Below are 18,235 nucleotides of genomic sequence, written 5' to 3'. Positions count from 1 at the left end.
TGTGTTGGTAAACGCATAACTTAACAACGCACGGACCAATCTTAACAATTCTTTTTTTAAAATGTTCCTTAAAGTCTAAAGATGGTTTTTACGGCATGAAAAATTCGAATAATTTCCGGGAAAACCCTAAAACAGTCCTTTTCTTTTTCCCATACAAATATTTTCTACTAAATGTAGAGTCAATTGAACTTTATTGCTATTTAATAAAATTTATACTAAATTACAAGCACTCACTGTTGTCTAAACAATCTATAATATAAAAATGAATCGCAAAATGTGTTGGTAAGCGCAAAACTCAACAACGCATGGACCAATCTTAACAATTCATTTTTAAAAATGTTCCTTGAAGTCTAAGGAAGGTTTTTACAGCATAAAAAATTCGAATAATTTCCGGGAAAACCCTAAAACAGCTCTTTTCTTTTTCCCATACAAATATTTTCTAACTAAATGTAGAGTCAATTTGAACGCTATTGCTATTCAATAAAATTTATACTAAATTACAAGCACTCACTGTTGTCTAAACAATCTATAAAATAAAAATGAATCGCAAAATGTGTTGGTAAGCGCAAAACTCAACAACGCATGGACCAATCTTAACAATTCATTTTTAAAAATGTTCCTTGAAGTCTAAGGAAGATTTTTACAGCACGAAAAATTCGAATAATTTCCGGGAAAACCCTAAAATAGCTCTTTTCTTTTTCCCATACAAATATTTTCTAACTAAATGTAGAGTCAATTTGAACGCTATTGCTATTCAATAAAATTTATACTAAATTACAAGCACTCACTGTTGTCTAAACAATCTATAATATAAAAATGAATCGCAAAATGTGTTGGTAAGCGCAAAACTCAACAACGCATGGACCAATCTTAACAATTCATTTTTAAAAATGTTTCTTGAAGTCTAAGGAAGGTTTTTACAGCATGAAAAATTCGAATAATTTCCGGGAAAACCCCAAAATAGCTCTTTTCTTTTTCCCATACAAATATTTTCTACTAAATGTAGAGTCAATTTGAACTTTATTGCTATTCAATAAAATTTATACTAAATTACAAGCACTCACAACGCATGGATCAATCTTAACAAATCATTTTTTTTAATGTTCCTTGAAGCCTTAGGATGGTTTTTACGGCATGAAACATTCAAATATTTTCCGGGAAAACCCTAAAACAGCTCTTTGCTTTTTCCCATACAAATATTTTCTACTAAATGTAGAGTCAATTTGAACTTTATTGCTATTCAATAAAATTTATACTAAATTACAAGCACTCAATATTATCTAAACAATCTATAATATAAAAATGAATCGCAAAATGTGTTGGTAACCGCATAATTCAACAATGCATGGACCAACCTTAACAATTATTTTTTTTAAATGTTCCTTGAAGTCTAAGAATTGTTTTTACGCCGAGAAAAATTCGAATAATTTCAGGGAAAACCCTACCCTTAAACAGCCCTTTTCTTTTTCCCATACAAATATTTTCTACTAAATATAAAGTCAATTTGAACTTTATTGCTATTCAATAAAATTTATACTAAATTACAAGCACTCACTGTTGTGTAAACAATCTATGATATAAAAATGAATCACAAAATGTGTTGGTAAGCGCTAGATCGGTAGTTATTTCGACTGATATACCATTTGAATTTAAACGTCTACAGTTTCCAGTGCGGCTTGCTTTTGCTATGACCATAAATAGGTCTCAGGGGCAATCATTAGATATTTGTGGTATTAATCTAGAAAACCCAAGTTTCGCACATGGTTAATTGTATGTTGCCTGTTCCCGTGTTGGAAAACCATCAGATTTGTTTGTATATTCACCAGGTAATCAAACAAAAAATATTGTATATCATAAAGTACTACAATAAAAATAAAACAGATTTTTGTTAATAATTATGATTCACTTGCTTTACAATAAAAAGATTACTGAAAATACTTATATACGTTTTATTTTATTATTCTTTATTACATCGGTTATTAACCCTATGTTAAATATAATTAATTATCTCTATGTTTTGTCATTGAAGCACCCACTTTATAAATATTTGTCACCTTTAGGTTTTCACTATCCCTTAAGATTAATTTTCAATCAGGTTTGAACCTTAAGTTCCCTTCTTAGTTTGAAGCCCTCTTGCAAACATCCCAGTCGGGGTTTTTAGTGGGTCCAAAAGGCTGACCAAAGTTAGGTCACTGGAGGCGAAGATACTTAGGTCACTGGAGCTGACCCTCACACACCGCCTATCATCATGGTGACGGTTCTGTTCAGGAGAATTAAAGAAATAAACTGCCACATTCCAAATCTATTTGACAGAACAAAGTCTGTCGGGTCCGCTAGTATATATATATATATATATATATATATATATATATATATATATATATATATATATATATATATATATATTGTTACGAACATGCTTTCAGCTTAGCCCATATAACGGTTGCAACTCTAAAAAAGGCATTAAGAACATTCGCGATATATCGAGTGTGAGGTAGAACAACAGGTCACGTAGGCGAATTAGAGGTGTGACTACCACAGAAGATTCGAGAATAATACTTTTTGGTATATATATGTAACGATGTTATGACTGAGTGAGTTGATAAGACAGTACCGAACTGTAAACTTATAAATAAATATATTTATATAAATTCGAACCGCTCGTTTTATTTAATCTCGCTACAGTTGGTGTTCGGTGTGAGATTTAGAAATAAATTCAGCAGTGACTTTTTAAAAAGACTTTTAAACTTTTGAAAAGTATTGTTCGTCGGGAACATCCGCGTAGTTCGGTAGTGATCTTTGTACGAAAGAACATTTAAAAAGTACGTGTGTGCCTGACCAAAGATGCTGCTAGTAGAACTTATGCGTGAGCAACTAGAACAACGCGATGAAGACTGCAGCGGGTCTAAGAAGATACTCCAAGAACGACTGAAGACTATTCTCAACAAGAACGGAGAAGACCCAGAGACATTCCAGTCCCAGTCAGCAGAAGAAGCAGTTTTAATGAAAATAAAAAATGTCTTGCAAATGATAGAAGAATCTTCTAAAAAAAATGATGAAAGATTCGATGAAACTTTTCAAATTATTAAAGAAACAGCTAGACAAAATGACGAGAAGTTCGAAAATGTGTCCAGAAGATTTGATGAGACTTCTCAAATAATTAAAGAAGTATGTATTCAGAACAATGAGAAATTTGAAGAAGTCTCTAAAACATTCTATCAGATACAGAAAAATGTAAACAACGTAGAAGAGAAGATCAAACAATTAGAGACCATGATAACTAACACGAAAGTGCTACCACCAATTAATACGGTAGCTTTAGATTCGGTAGTGAAAGAAGAATCACGTAGAGACGAAATGACACATCATATGAGATTCTAATTGCCACCATTTGATGGAAAGTCCTCTTAGTCCATATACCTTAGACAATTTGAAGCTATTGCGACAGTCAATCATTGGACGAACAAGAAAAAGCTGTTTCCTTGACCGCTGCTTTACGAGGTGATGCTGCAGATATCCTAAGATCGATTCCTAAGGGTCAAGAAAAATGTTACCAGACTTTGTTCACTCCACTAGACAAACGTTACGGAGATGCCCATCTACAACAAGTCTACAAGGCGCAAGAGTTATGAATTTAAAGGGAGCTGCTATTAAGTTAAGTAAAAGAACTTTGATCGGACAGTGTATTCCCGTGGCTTCGATTTGTTCCATGAATACTAACGAGTGTGTGTGTGTAGTTTCATTTTATGACTAGAGACATAATCTATTAGCCTATTATGTTTTGAGGTATTAATTAATTTTTTTTTAAACAATTGTTATAGAGAGAACCCGTAACAACAATAAAATCTTATCTTCTATTAACTTACATATAAGTACGTACCTACGTTAAATTTTTTTTTTTTTTTTTGTTATTATCATTTTTTTTTATTTTTATTTTTTTTTATTTTTTTTTATTTTATTTTTTTTTTATTTTATTTTTTTTGTTATTTTTTTTTTTTAATTTTTTTTTACTGGAAGGGAAAGGAAAATATATGGTTTTTCTGATTTATTACATACGCCTAGGGGTCTATCAAGGCGATTTGCACAACACAAAATTAGACCACGGATAGAAAGGTTAACAACTGGGTTAAAACAAAGGACTTATATAATATAACTAACTTTTTATGTTTAAATATATACACTGTTACCATAATACATTTAGAAATTCAATTTCATTTCACGTATGTGGCGAAAAATTATTTCATATATATGCAAGTTATTGGTTTTTATTAAATCTGATAAATTAAAAGGTCTTTTAATACTAATTTTTTCCTTATTGATATACTCGTATATTTCTACTATAAATTGGTTTATACATCGTGTATTTAATGAGCAATTTAAAACTAAATGCTCAATTGAGCCTTCTTCACCACATTCGCAAAATGGAGTTTCGGCTAAATTAATTCTAAATTTATGTAACGGAGACAGAGCATGGTTAAATCTTATTCTACATAGTATTCTAATCATATCTTTATTAAAATTTGAGTTTTTGAACCACGTTGAGGACTGTATTTTTGGTTTTATATCTTTATAATATAATCCTTTGTTGGACAAATTGTACATTGTTTGCCATGAATTTAACATTTTTTTCCTTAGATGAGAATTTAGATCTTCAATTACACATTTATATTCTGATTCTTTAGATGTTTCATTACATTTAGCAATTTTATCTACTATTTCATTATTTAATATTCCACAATGAGCTTTTATCCAACAAAATATTACATTAGATCCTCTTAATTTTATTGTACCCACCAGGTTTATAATTTCAGATAACACATAGTTAAATCCAATATTGTTATATTTAGAAATATTTTCAATTTTTTGTATTGAACTTTTACTATCACAGAATATAACATAATTAGATTTTGTTCTTGAGAAATTACTAATATATTTAAGTGCTTCTAATATTGCTATTAATTCAGCGGTATATATCGAGGTTTTAATATTTAGATCTACTACTGTACTAAATTTTCGATCTGGATCGTAAAAGGCAGATGTAACCTTTAAATCTGATTTAGACGCATCCGAAAAAATATATGAATAATTAGGGAACATAGACTTTATGTCAGCTTGGAACATGCTATTCCGGATATATTGTGGAAATTCTGAGTAGTCTCTAAAATATCCTACTTTTATGCTGTCCAAGTCTTCTAATTCTATTTTAAAACATGGTAATTCTCTTGAAGTCGAAATGTCCTTACTAAGTTGTATCCTAACGTATTTGTACGATTTAATAATAGGAATTGTAGGCTTTTTTTGCCAATATTCCTTGACTAGATCGTAAATACTGAGCTCAAAGCATTTTTGGACTACCGGACTTTTCTTTGCATACATTTTTAATAAAAACTTCTCCGTTAAGTAATCTCTTCTGAAATTTGGTGGAGGTTCATTACATTCTACATTTAAATTTGAAATGGGTGTACTCTTAAGTGCACCTATACTTATTCTTAAGACTTTATTTACTAGCCTATCTAATTTCTTCAGGTGAGTCTTCGCTGCTTGACTATAAAAAATTGACCCATAATCTATTATTGAACGAATAAGCTTTATAAAAGGTAAGCGTCACATTTGGATCAGCTCCCCAACTTGTATGACACACTGATCTTATTGCATTTGATCCTTTTTCTGTTTTTGTTATTAAGCGGTCTATGTGTTCGTTCCACAATAACTTCATATCTATTACCATACCCAAATAGTTAATGGATGATTGAACCTCAAAATTAACGTTATTGAATACTATAGATTGTGGTAATCTATGTTTTTTGGAGAATATACATGCTTGGGTTTTCTTTGTAGAGATACTGAGTCCTATATTAAAATAATACTCTTCTATTGTCGAAAACATTTTACTCATTATATTGATACCTTGATCGATTTCAACTTTAGGTACATATATACACACATCATCAGCAAACTGTAGAACATTTCCTCTTGTATTCATTTTTTTGTGTAAGTCTGAGGTATAAATGAGATATAGTAAAGGACTAAGGATGCTTCCTTGCGGTAACCCAACATTAGAAATTCTTGGATCCAATAGTTCATTATTGATTTGAAGTTGTAGATTCCTATTTGAATACAGTTTTATTATTCTTTTACCAAAGTCACTGGGTAGTCCTATCTTCTCCATTTGTTGATAGAGGATATTTAATTTGATATTATCATATGCACCTTCTACATCTATGAATAGAGATACCAGGGATTTACGTTCAGAAAAGGATATATTAATGTCTAGGATAAGGTTAGCTATATTTTCTGATGTCGATCTTAGTTTACGAAACCCATATTGTGTATCACTAATTTTGTTATTTTTCTCTAACCATAATTCAAGTCTTCTCTTTACCATCCGTTCAAATGTTTTTAAAATACACGATCGTAATGAAATTCCTCTATATGAATTCGCTGAGTCTATATCTTTATTTGGTTTTAAAATCGGTATAATTACATAATCCTTCCATGAATCTGGAAATTCACCTTTCATCCATATTAAATTAATTATATTTAACAATTTTATTTTCTGACACCTTGGTAAGTAATACAGCATAATATAATGGACATTGTCTAAGCCAGGAGCAGTATTTTTATGACACTTTAAACTATATTTTAGTTCTTTTAGAGTAAATTCATATAACAAATAGTTTGAATTATTATTATTCACTTTTTTAGGATGGTTTACATTTAAATTTGGTGAAACCCAGGGCGGAGCTAACTTATTTAAAAATTCTTCAGTCCAATTATCTTTCTTTACTTGATTTTTTGGGACATTATAAGTATTTTTGATTTTTTTAATTTCTTTCCAAATTTCTTGGACCGGAGTATTTTTATTTAATTTATTACAAAATTCTCGCCAAGAAGCTTTTTTACTTTTTAATATTGTTTTTTTCTTAATTGCCTCTGCTTTCTGATATTTTATGTAATTTTCATGTGTACTATTTCGTTTAAATTCTAAAAAAGCTTCTTGCTGAAATTTTATAGCTTGTGCACATTCTGGGTTCCACCATTTTTTATTAAACTATTGATCGTCATTTTTTTCTTAGGTATTGATAATTCACAAGCATCATTAATTCTATTGATAAATGTATTATATATGTTATTAATATTTTCATCAGTATTTATATCTTTGGTGTCAATAGTTTCAAGAATCGAAAAAAATAACGACCAATCTGCTCTGTTCACGTTCCATCGGGTTCTATCATTAACTATTGTTATATTATCAACATCGCTTTCAATTATTATTGGAAAGTGATCAGAACCTAGAGATACATTTTTTACGTTCCAATCAAAACAGGAAGATATGTCACTGGAACATATAGTTATGTCCACAGCTGATTTATTTCTAGTGTATAATCTAGGTATTATAGTTTCGGCCCCATTATTTAAAAAACATAACTCACAGTCTTCTATTGCTGTTAATAGACTAAGTCCAGTCCTATCATTCTGATCGCAACCCCATGCATTATGGTGACAATTAAAGTCTCCTGCCACCAAATGGTGTACTTAAACTATTAAAAAACTTTTTCCATTCACTCTCTGATACGTTTAAATTTGGTTTTGCATACACTGAATATATATTAAGTACTTTATTTGATTTTAATTTGACTGTTATTGATATACTCATAACCTGATTGATTTTATGATGATTTGGATGACCTGTGAACTGAATGTATTTTTTAGTTAAAATAGCTAATCCTCCATAACCATCATCTCTATCTCTTCGAAAAATATTATAACCACTGAAATTAATATTATTTTTTTCTTTTAACCACGTTTCACTAATTATAGCTATATCAATATTATTTTCAAAAATAAATTTCTCAAAATGACCTTTATTGTGTACAATGGACCTAGCGTTCCACTGTACAATTTTGAACTTATTCATTATCTGCGAGAATACGACTTAAATTATTTTTAAAATCGTCAAACATTTTTATATTGTCTAAAGTTATTGAGTTATTCTTTAATACATTTTTAAAAGTGCTTATAATCATATCACAAACAGAGTTTATTTTACAGTTTTTATTTGAATTTGAGCTCATTGTTGATTGGGAATAGTTAGGGATATTTCTATAATTTTGATATACCGGTTGACTACTAGTAGATGGAGATGAAAGAATCTCCTTATGCTCGTCAGAATATCCTGAACGGGGATAATTAGGATAACTTTCTAAATTTCGTCTGCGTTTAACTGGTACTGAGTAATGAGTGCTTTTATTTACATTCTTTGTCACCGTTGCGTAACTATTATCATATTTTTTATTAGCCTCACTATAGGATAAATTTTCTGTAGCCATATATGTTTTAATTTGTTTCTGACGATGAAATTCTTCACAATTTTTCCTATCCGTTGCTTCGTGATTTCCTTGCATAAAATACATGATGTTAATTGCGAATTACAAGAATTTGTTTCATGTTCATTGCCGCATTTTCCACATCGTACTTTACCTCTACATTGTGCGCTAACGTGACCGTACCTCATGCATTGTCTGCATTGGATTACTCGTGGAACATATATATCTACATCGTAAATAATTTTTTCTATTACTACCTGTTTAGGTATCATTTGCCCCTTAAAAGTAACAATAACTGCCATTGTAGGAAGTAACTCACCATTTACCTTTCGTTTTATTCTCCTTACTTCATAAACTTTAAAATTATTTCCATATTTAGGTTTAATTATGTTTAATAAATCATCGTCTTTGATATCCTTGTCAATACTTTTTATTACACCTTTTTTGTATGTAAAGAAAGTGGGTATATAAGCCTCGTAATTTTTTTCCTCAAATACTTTGGCCTCGACTAATTTGTTGGCACTATTGAATGAATTTAATTCGACTTTAACTTTATTTCTACCAGTTACAGAAATATTTAAAATGTTATCCCTGATCTCCGGTTCTGCGTTTAAAATTAATCTAGCAGTAGAAATTTTATGAAACTTACCTATGTTTCCTTCTTTACTTTGCACAAATACATAATATGGACCTTGGTCCGTTGGACTATATTTATTTTTTTGTTTTATTATTTTTTCAATACCACCTGTTTCGTCGCTTTTTCCATTTCCGCTAAATTCCATATTCACTTCATCTATAATTATACTTTTTCCCCTATCAGGAGGTTCATATCTTCCGTCCGAATCCCCGATCATAACAATCAAAAAACAAATAAACAAACACTTAATGAATACTCGTTCACGCACTGATAAGAACTTTACCTGACCACTGCCAAAAACGAACTGTGTGATGAATACTAACGAGAAACCGTCGAAATCTAAGTATCCAAAGGAGCTTGTTGACACGATGATTAAAACGTTCCAAGATCTTAATGATGAACGAACAAAAAAAGTCTATGCTGATAGAATTTCAAGATGTTTTTGCCATTGATAAGAATGATAATGGCAAAACAAGCATAGTAAAGCATAAAATTAATACCGGCGACGCTCAGCCAATCAGACAACAACCTAGACGACTTCCATTTGCGAAAAGAGATGAAGCCGAAGACATCATTAAAGATATGAACAAACAAGGGGTAATTGAACCATCAAACAGTCCATGGACATCACCAGTAGTGCTAGTAAAGAAGAAAGATGGTTCAACACGTTTTTGTATTGACTACCGACACCTCAATGCGGTAACTAAAAAAGATAGTTATCCTTTGCCAAGAATAGACGATACTTTGGATATACTTTCTGGTTCTTGTTGGTTCTCCACACTCGATCTGAAAAGTGGATATTAGCAAGTAGACATGGAGCCAGCTGACCGTGAGAAAACCGCATTCTCGATAGGATCAGGGCTTTGGCAGTTCACAGTTATGCCATTTGGTTTATGTAATGCCCCGGCCACATTTGAAAGATTAATGGAGGCAGTTTTAAGAGGTCCAACATGGAAATCATGCCTGGTTTATTTGGATGATGTAATTGTAGTTGGAAGATCCTTCGATGAACACGCCAATAATCTGACAAAAGTCTTTCAATGATTGCAAGCAGCAAATTTGAAGTTGAGCCCGAAGAAATGTCACTTGTTTCGACGAGAAGTGAAGTACTTGGGACATATTGTAGCAAGTAATGGTGTAATAGCTGATCCTGAAAAACTTGCAGCAATTAGGGATTGGCCAGTACCAAGAGATAAACACGAAATTAGATGTTTTCTTGGCCTATGTACATATTACCGACGTTTTGTCAAAGGATTTGCCAACATCTCCAAGCCATTAACAAAGTTGGCAAAGAATATACATGGAGCGAAGAGTGTCAAAGAGCTTTCGAACACTTACACTTACAAATGGCAGAAAGTTTCTTCTTCGCACGGATCAAGCTGCTCTAAAATGGCTCCTACAATTCCGTAATCCAGAGGGCTAGATGGCAAGATGGTTAGAACGATTACAAGAATATGATTACGAGATCGAACACAGGGCTGGCAGAGTTCATTCAAATGCTGATGCCCTTTCGAGACGGTCGTGCAGTGCAAATTGTAATAATTTTCCTAAATTAGAAGAACGACTTTGCCCCGTGAGACGAACCACCGTCATTAATGATCAATGGCAGCCTCAACAGCTGCAAGACGCTCAAGGAGATGATCCATGTATAAAAAGAGTATTGGATTGGATGCGTCGAAGTGAAAGAACTTCTTGGCAAGACATTAGTGCATGTAGTCCAGAAGTCAAGTGTTACTGGAGCCAATGGAATTGCCTAGTGCTAAAAGATGATCTTCTGTATAGAACCTTTGAGAACGATGATGGTACAGAATCTAAGCTTCAGTTGATTGTACCTAAAAGTAAAGTGTCAGAAGTATTGCGTCAGTTGCATGACGGTGCATCAGGTGGACACTTTGGTATCACGAAGACTCTGCAAAAGGTTCGAGAACGGTTCTATTGGGTGAACTGTAAAGATGATGTAAGAAGATGGTGCCGGAAATGTGAACTGTGTGCAACCAGTAATGGCCCAGTTGGTAAAAAGAGGGCACCCATGAAACAGTACAATATTGGTAGTCCTATGGAACGAGTAGCTATCGACATTGCAGGTACACTTCCAGAGACAAATGATGGAAATAAATATATCCTGGTAGCCATGGATTATTTTACTAAATGGACTGAGGCCTATGCGATACCAAATCAAGAAGCTGCTACCGTTGCAGAGGTACTTGTTAAAGAATTATTTAGCTGATTTGGTGTTCCCTTGCAGATCCACTCCGACCAAGGGCGAAACTTCGAGTCAACCCTTTTCCAAAACGTTTGGGTAAACACCTGTCCATAGTTGTATCAGAACATCAAAGAGATTGGGACCAGCACATTCATTTATTCCTAATGGCCTACCGCTCGGCCGTGAATGAAACTACAGGCCAGACTCCAACCTGCCTAATGTTAAGTTGTGAAGTTCGTTTGCCCTGCGACCTAGAGTTTGGCTGCAGACCTTCCGAAGAACATGTTTCAAGCGAAGATTATGTCGACCGCCTGAAGTTAAGAATGAACAACATTCATGAACTTGCCCGACAACACATCCAGTTAGCCAGTGACAGAATGAAAGATCAATACGATTCTCGATGCAAGAATAAAAGCTATGAAGTAGGTGATCTTGTTTGGCTTTATAATCCACAACGTCGTCGTGGCTTGTCTCCTAAACTGCAAAGACAATGGGAGGGTCCGTATGAAATTAAAAAGAGAATAAATTACGTAATATACCGAATTAAGAAGTTGCCGAAAGGTAAACCAAAAGTAGTTCACATAAATCGTCTTGCACCTTATGCTGGCTCAAATGAAATAGAAGAAGCCCGAACCCTTCAACATGAGATCAAAGATGACCGGAGACCAATCTTTAATCAGTTTATGTCAAATTACGCAGAGAGAAAGAGTGCTAGATTCGGCGTGACGACAGATGTTCAGCAGAATCTTTTTAGTGTTCCGCATAACGTCTCTCTAGCCCACTGTGTTGCCCAAGATCTTGAGATGATTAAAGGAATCTCATCTGTATTTTATAAAAAGTTCGGTCGTTTAGACGAGTTAAAAAATCAACAGCCTAAAGTTGGAAGAGTACTGAGATTAGAAGATGGCCCTCGATCTTTGCTGTATATGGTTACCAGGAAGTCGTATACAGACAGGGCAAGCTACGAGGATATATGGCGTGCTCTAACTAATTTGAAGAAAATCGTGTGCAATTATGACATCAAGAATTTGGCCTTACCCAAGATAGGCCATGCACTAGATAATATGGATTGGAAGATTGTCAGAAGCATGCTTGAAGTGATCTTCCGAGAAACCGGCGTAAGAATTACTGTGTGTTGCATTAATCCGAAGAGATCGTGTCCTTCAAAGACAGTGGACTGTTATTTCTTTCTGAGGGGTTCCTGCAGAGCTTTAGAGTCCTGTAGATTCCGCCATCCTGGGCCTACATCTGGAGTTGCTGATCGGGACGCTCAGATCTAAGAGGGGAGCAGTGTTACGAACATGCTTTCGGCATAGCCCATATAACGGTTGCAACTCTAAAAAAACCATTAAGAACATTCGCGATGTATCGAGTGCGAGATAGAACAACAGGTCACGTAGGCGAATTAGAAGTGGGACTACCACAGAAGATTCGAGAATAATACTTTATGGTATATATATGTAACGATGTTATGGGTGAGTGAGTTGATAAGAGAGTACCGAACTGTAAACGTATAAATAAATATATTTATATAAATTCGAACCGCTCGTTTTATTTAATCTCGCTAATATATATATATATATATATATATATATATATATATATATATATATATATATATATATATATATATATATATATATGTATATATATATATACATATTATATTATACATAATATTATATTATATTATACATAATATTAGTATTTCTTGGGTTTAGGTTCAATAAGTAATATTAAGTTTGGAACGAGATTTTATTGTCCATTGAAATCAACGTTTCGGCAGAAAACCCTTGCCTTTGTCAAGATTTTAAAATGTACAAGATTAGGAATGGAAGGTTATTGTAAAATATATAAAAAAACTTACCAAAACGTAAAACGGGGCACTGGCATTAATGAATTGACACAAGTGAAAATTGATGTATGATATCTTATGGTTTACTATCATCAGTATATAATTATTTTTATCTCTAAATATATAAAAAGTATATATATAAAAACTCTTAAAGTCATCATAACATATCTCCACTGTACCTGTTTTAAAAACACCAACGATACAAAAGTTACATTATTTACTTTAGGATATCGTTAACTAAAATTCGGGTACATCATATGACTTCGGTCATTTATGAACTAATATATAGGATAGGTGTATTTAAAGTAGCAAGTAAGATTTTCTAACAGCTTCTGATAGAGACTCGATGATATCTTAATTTTCGGATAATTTAAACTAAGAATACATTTGATTTTCTGTCAAATATTATAAATATTTCATTATATGAACAAACTACAAATATATTCCTGTACTATATGTCAGTAGTCTTCGTTGCTGCCATCAGCTAGCTAGCGAGAGACGCTCGGCATCGTCAGCGTCGTGAGGTCGTTATACGTTATCCGTTATGTGTATAAATGCGGAGTAACGATAACGGCGTGGCGTCATGGTAGCAGGACGTGTCGTAAATACAGGATAATGCCTGGAGGCTGCGGATTCAGGAACGTTCTTTGGTTAAGGGTATATTGAGTATGAACTAGATAGTGTAATGTTTCTAACTGAAAATTATATGTTTAAATATTACCATCGTGTATATGGTGAGTATACCAAGTATGCAGAGTACTGAATGAAGTTTGAAGTATTATATAAAAGGCGAAATGAGTTCCAAAATTAATTCATAGTGATCACTAAGAAGAAATATAAAACAAATTTAATTTTTTCGCTACTTAATATAGAAATAAGTCTGCCTTTTGAACAATAATCGTTAAGTCTAAAACCTAAATTATGTTCATTAGTATGTTTTAATCATCTCTTTATATGTTTTAAATACAACGGTTTCAATTTTTATTATTTTTGAAATTCGGTTTCATATTTTCTAGTTCAGTACATTTTAACAATTTTTTAAATTTTCTGTTCATCTAAAATTTTTGACATTTATATTTTTAAGTTTTTGATACCAAAATATTTTCCAAATAAAGCAAAATAAATGCAGACGCAAATACTATTGGTTTTATGATCATTTTTTAGATTTTAAGTTTATAGGTCTTAATCTCGAATTATTTCTTCCTGGCGCAGCTGTCCCTAAAACTTGATTTTGAAATTGGTAATCATTAGTTTGAGAAAGTTTTTTTAAGCCTGCTTAACTGCGGTGCACATCCTGCAATGAACTCCAATAATTCTTATTATCATTTGCATTTTCATAGTTTAACTTTTTGCTATATTTTGAAATTTGTATACTTTCTTGTTAATATTTTTTCTTTCTGTTGAATTTATACTTTATCAGACGTTGATTTCTGTCATACTTACTATTTATTTCTTCTTTATTGCTTTTTAAAGGTAAATTTAAATATTATATTTTTACTGCTTACAGCTAATATTACAGGTTAACGAATGCCGTTATAAAATAATGAATTTATGAGAATTCTAACAAACGACTACGAGCCCCTTCCTATATCAATTGACCCACCTATGGAATTTGCAGTTTAAGTCGATTACCATAAAGAAATTATACACTGCATGTTTTTATAAGTTCCCATATTAATTAATAATTATTAAAAACATTACCCTTATGGTTTTTTATTTATTTTCGACAATAAAAAATTTACTAAACCCTGGCTATGCATTCACTTATGTCAACATACGTTGATGTTTTCATAACTAGGGGATGCCAGGGTTGGTTGTCATACGGAGTAAGTTGACATTGTGCATTTAAATTACGCGCCATTCATAGTAAAACATAGCGCGTCGACCTGTGCAGGCACAAACCGTTGGTGCTTGTGTTACCATACTTTCAGTCGAAGTTGTAACGTTATCCTATGAATATAGTGCTTATTTGTGATTTTACATTTGATGAGTAATTTTCGTTGTTGTACACATTTTTTAATATAATATAGTACAAACTGTGATGTATGTAAATAAGTAAATATTCGGAACGCACTCAGGTTGGTAACATTGTAAGAGTGAGGTGACGGACAGGTGCAAGGAAGAGAAAATAAAACCATTCTGAATCTAGACACGATAGATACAAATTGTTTCATTATAACCTAACCTCCACTCTCCAGAGTTAACCTATCCCATAAGCCCGACCAGCCATCACATGGTGCCGAAAACCAAATCTGAAACCAAACCGAATACTTTAAGACTTAAAAACAGTATAAAAGTGAAATGGAATTCAAGGCAGCAATAAACTCAATTCAAATGTCAGGTAATCTATACGAAAACTGGAAATTCTTCATACAAAGATTTAAAAACTACCTTCAAGCAACAGAGTTAACAAAAAAACCTGAAATAACCTAATGCGTACAATTGTTACAATTAATAGGAGACGAAGGCTTCAAAATCCATAATACGTTCAAGTTCTCAACGGAAGAACAAGATAAGGTAGAACGGTTAATCACAAAATTTGAAACATATTTGAAAGCCAAAAGCAGTGTATCAAACGCAAGGTATTGCCTGTTTACCACAAAACAAGATGAATGAAACAGTAGATAAATTTATAACAGATATTATAAACAAGGCCAAAAAATTGTCAGCTGGAGAATCTGGAGGACAGTCTGATTAAGACTTGCATAATATGTGGGAAGCAGATGAAACTATGAAACAGAAACTGTTAGAAGAAGATGAGATGAGCTTGGAAAAAGCAATCAATCTGTGTAAAAGTATAGACTTACTTAATCAGTAGACCCATTTGTACCTTTCGGTGTTGGGCCGTTTAAAATACAATTCATTACATTACAATATTTGACAGTCTTCTGAGGTGTCCTAGCTCTTAACGAACTTTCTCCATTCCTTCCTATTGGATGCCATCTGTGTTGCTTCCTGCCAAGTCTTACCCTTACTCTGCAGTATCTGCGAGATGTCACTGTTCCATTCTTTAATGGGTCTTCCTCTTCTGTTCTTCCCTATTGGTTTGGCGTCTGACACTCTTTTAACTTGTCTATTATTGTCCATCCGGGTTAGATGTCCGAACCATGTCAATTTTTTCTCTTTGATTGACTCGAGTATCGGTTTGATTTTGAGTCTTTCTCTTATTTCTTCATGTCTGATTCTATCAGTTCTTTTTACTCCTATCGTTCTTCTGAGGTATTTCATCTCTGCTGCCTGAATTCTGCTCTGATGTCTTTTGTTTAATATCCAATTTTCTGCTCCATATGTCACTGTAGGTCTATATATTGTTTTGTATATTGTCATCTTGGTCTTTGTTGATATTTCTTTGTTATTAAGGAATCCTCTATTTAGTGCTTGGAATAGTTTTCCTGTGTTTTCCATTCTGTTGTTAAGATCATCCTCGATGTCTACTGTTCCTAAGTATTTGTATGAATTTGTCTGTATTATTTTTTGTTAGTCTATCATTACTTCTATTTGATCTTCCGTCCCTTGTTTTCTTGATATTTTCATTATTTGAGTCTTCTCTTTGTTTACGTTTAAGTTGTATTTGCTTGCTTCTAGGTTCCATTTCTCTAAGTTGTATTTCAGTTTTTCTGCAGTTTCCGCAATTAATACTATGTCGTCTGCAAATATACACATCTCAGCTTTTATCATTTGCATTCTGTTCCAACCGATGCAGTATTTCTTGAATGTTTTCTTACATTCTTTCACTATCTCATCTATTACATTTATGAATAGTACTGGGCTGAGACTTTCCCCTTGTCTAACTCCTTGGGTTGTTTCAAATGGTTCTGACTGTATATTTAACATTCTTACTGTATTTGTTGTTTTCATGTATATACTCTTTGTTGCTTCTATCAGTTCTTCACTTACTTGTTTCTTCTTTAGGCTTTCCCATATATCTTTTCTTTTGACTGAGTCGAATGCTTTTTCCATGTCTATAAAGCTCAGATGTACTTCTTTATTTTTTTTTAAGGCTTTTTCTATTACTTGTTGCATGGTGAATATATGGTCTTGTGTGTTGTGTCCTTTTCTGAATCCACTTTGTACATTCTCTAATTTATGTTCTATTTCTTTTCTAATTTTCCTTTCTATTATGGTTTCGTATACTTTTGCTGCTACACATAGTAGTGATATACCTCTATAGTTCCTACAGTCTCTTGTGTTTCCTTTCTTGTATATAGGTATAATTACTGCATTTGTCCATTCTCTGGGTATTACTTTTCTCTTCCATATTAGGTTATATATGTATAACAATTTTTCTTTTGCTTTTACTCCTATATATTTCATCATTTCTGGTGCTACTTCATCGCTTCCTGCTGCTTTTCCAATCTTTATCTTTCTTATTACTTCTTCCAGTTCTTCTTTTTCTATAGTTTCTGGATTTTCCGTGTTTCTCATGGATACTCTCCTGTTGTGGCTTTCCTTCTCCATTGTATTCGCTTGATTTCCATTCAGTATCAGCTGAAAATGTTCCCTCCATCTTTCCATTATTGTTTTATCGTCGTTTATTATTGTTCCTTCCTTGTTCATTATTTGTTTCAGTTTCGTTTCTTTGTTGCTTCTTAGGTTTTTCAGTGTTCTGTAAAATAATTTTACGTTTTCTGTGCTGTTTTCTTCCATTTTTTCCCCGAATTTTTCCCAACTTTTCTTTTTCTCTTTCTTAACTATCTCTTTAACTTTTGTTCTTTGTCTCTTATAATTTTCATATTTTTGTTGTGTTTTGTCTTGGATGTATTCTTTCCATAATTTCTTCTTTTTTTTTATTTCTCTTTTCACTTCATCGTTCCACCAAGATGTTCGTTTCCCTCTGTTGTTATTTCTTGTGGTTCCACATATTGATTTAGCTGTTTTTATCATCGCATTTTTAAATTTTCCCCATTCTTCTTCTATTGTTTCTGTTATTTCATGTTCATTATCCATCTCTTTCTCTAGTCCTTCTGAGTATCTTATTCTCGTTGTTTCTTCCCTTAGTTTATAAATTTTTATTATTTCTTTGTGTTTTCTGTTTATGTTCTCATTTCTTTTTATTTCTTTTCTTTTGCTTTTGAATGTGGTTTCTAGTAGATAGTGGTCACTACCAATTTCATAACTCCTTTTTACCCTTACGTCTCTTATCCAGTTCTTCTCTGTTTTTTGCACTATAGTATAGTCTATAATTGATTGTTCGTCTCTTGATTTGACTTCTC

This window comes from Diabrotica undecimpunctata, chromosome 7 (assembly GCF_040954645.1).
Source record: "Diabrotica undecimpunctata isolate CICGRU chromosome 7, icDiaUnde3, whole genome shotgun sequence".
Lineage (NCBI taxonomy): Eukaryota > Metazoa > Arthropoda > Insecta > Coleoptera > Chrysomelidae > Diabrotica > Diabrotica undecimpunctata.
The sequence above is the reverse complement of the archived record's forward strand: the minus strand, read 5'-3'. Positions refer to the sequence as shown.